This window comes from Rhipicephalus sanguineus, chromosome 5 (genome assembly GCF_013339695.2).
Source record: "Rhipicephalus sanguineus isolate Rsan-2018 chromosome 5, BIME_Rsan_1.4, whole genome shotgun sequence".
Lineage (NCBI taxonomy): Eukaryota > Metazoa > Arthropoda > Arachnida > Ixodida > Ixodidae > Rhipicephalus > Rhipicephalus sanguineus.
The window spans coordinates 148,380,794-148,383,293 of record NC_051180.1 but is presented as its reverse complement, the minus strand read 5'-3'; the positions used below and the strand labels follow the sequence as shown (position 1 = coordinate 148,383,293).

The 2,500-nt window shown below is 46.1% G+C and overlaps 1 protein-coding gene across 1 annotated transcript in view; it reads left to right on the top strand.

Moving 5' to 3' along the window:
• The window catches only part of LOC119395016 (Down syndrome cell adhesion molecule-like protein Dscam2), a 132,968-nt gene that overhangs the window by 103,130 nt on the left and 27,338 nt on the right, over positions 1–2,500 (top strand). The window lies entirely within an intron of this gene.

Here is a 2,500-nt window from a genome sequence, read left to right as displayed (position 1 = left end):
TCGGCGGTTTCTTTTCCTAAGCCTTGTACCCCCCCCCCCTCCCCATTTTTTTTATTCACCGCGACGCAAGGCGCGCTTCAAAACGGAATAACAGCTCTGGCCACGACAAATACACGTCAGAATGTGTAAACACAAGCGGCAAAAAGTGATTCGCAGCACGCCCCAAAAGAAACAAAGCAAACATTTTATCGGAAAGAAACACAGCTAGTCCGCACACGGAAGCAAGGCCACGCGCGCAACGCACGTTTTCACTGAGAAAAATCCGCTCCCTTTGTAAACGGGCTCGCTTCCCAACGCCGTCACCTCCGCCACATTCCGGCGTAATCATGAGGGACCGCATCACTTTTTGTGTACAGCGCGCGCGACTCCGTGCGGTTTTTTCATCGTCGAGTCGACGCCTGCCAGGAGTTTGCCTCCAAGGAGCTGCCTAACTGATTAATACGTGTCACGTGATAGCCTGATAAAGAGAACATTGAAGAAAAAACTTAGTGTGGGAACAAATAAGGCGCTTAAAAGTGGCAAGCTTGGCACACGCGTAGTTTGATGGGCCCTGTCAGGGTGCAGGAAAGCGCGCAACGCTGACTGCTCTTGCATCTCGTATATGCGTGTAAGAGAAAATGAGCGCAGAAGGTTTGCAACTTACCGTGTGGAGCACTTATAACCAAAAAATAAAGTGAAAACATTTGTCGCACTTTCGCTTCCTCCGGCCACTTTTTGTTTTAACTACTTGAGAAATATACTTTTTTTTCTAAATTGGAAGAACAGCAACAAATGAGAGGAAGTGCAAGCGAAGGAACACACAGGACGAGCGCTCATTCTGTGTACTTCTTCGCTTCTGCTTCGTCTCCTTTTGCGGTCTTTTTCTTATTTACGAATATGTGCACTACTAGTTCAAGAAATACACCTCCGCAATACTTTTTTTTTTCATTCTCATCGTTATTGGGTGGCATCCCCCATTTTTCTCGTAAAATATCTACCCAGACACACACAGACACACGAGCACACAGATACCATTTTGTTGCGGCGTTCTCAGTCCACCAATATGAAAGCCTTTCAAATACCACATAACAGCAGTGTCTATTTCACACCGCTTTCCGTAACAATGATACAAGAACAAACTGCTCACGAGGCACGGTGTCAGTGTTCTGCGTCTATCATTGAAACAGCGAGCGATTCCCAACAGCTTTGAGTGCATGGAAATATGGAATCTGGCTAGACAGTTCATTGATGGGACGGCGAGCAGCATAGACGACAGGTCAATAAAGGCAGAACAAATGCGCTCGTTTACTTTTTTTTTTTCAGTTTACAGGTCTTCGCTCTCTGCAATGCACAGAAGGTCGAGCAGTCCACACAATCACGCGAACTCGTGCCGGACTGAGCGTGATATTTATAATGACGCAAAGGAACAGTCCACAAATCTTTTCTTTTGTTGGTTCTTCTTGCCATTGGCTGTCTGCATTCGCTAACGAGGTGTAAAGCACCAGTACTGGCTAAAATTTTCATCTTGTGGAACATTCCATAGCGTAGGAGCCTTTTACGAATGCGGGCACAGGTGTCATGTGCGCCGCCGTCATATGATGGTGGTGGGTAAATGGTTACCTCTGTAGGAAGTAGAGAGGTCGGCATGAGCTAGCACATTCTATGGGCCCTCAACTCGAGCATAACGAAAGACACAAGATGAGAAGTGATGAGAAATGATGATGGTGACAGTGAAGAGGGATGCGTGAAGATAAGCGAACCACCACTGCTCACGTCAAGCATGCGAGCAGAGCGCGCTGTTTTGAAAAGTGGCGGCTTCTCGCAACCTCTTTGTTCACTGTCAACACTATGCGTCTCGCTGCCAGGGGCTTGAAAGGGCGGAAGGCACACTAACGACTGAAAGAACGAACCACCCGCTCGCACGCGCTCGGCTCTGACTAGACACTGAAATACGACGAGTCTCTAAATTTATCGCGTGTCTGCAGACATGCATGCGAGATGGATTAGCCGAAAAAAAAAACTAACGCAATACGTGTGTGTAATGTAAACGAGAAGCGTGCTTTCGTGACCAATGTATCTTGCAAAGAAAGCCTCTTTTTTCTCACGAGACATTTCTTAGCGTGCTAACAAAGTACGCGACTATGAGTGCCTTTGAATGTTTCCTTTTCTCCCTGGCACTGATAATAATCATTATAACATTTCCGCTAGTTCCGAATCTCTTGAACTTCCCGATTAGGCATTTTCTGGTTCGCGCATTCTCCGTTTGTTGTTCGCTGCAGCGTTTATTATTAAACTACTGCGAGATTCGTTACGGTGTGCAACAGCCCATCTGTATTGGAAAACCGTGCACAGACCTGAAAATTCGATGCTGTGTGTATTATGTGTCGTAAAGTTCCCAGTTAGCTAATCATCTCTAATGGCATAAATGCGGTGTACAGCGAGTTGTGTCGAGACGCGGTTCTATTAGTTTATATATAATACTCGAAATACTGCTAATTATGAAACACAACACACTCATTCT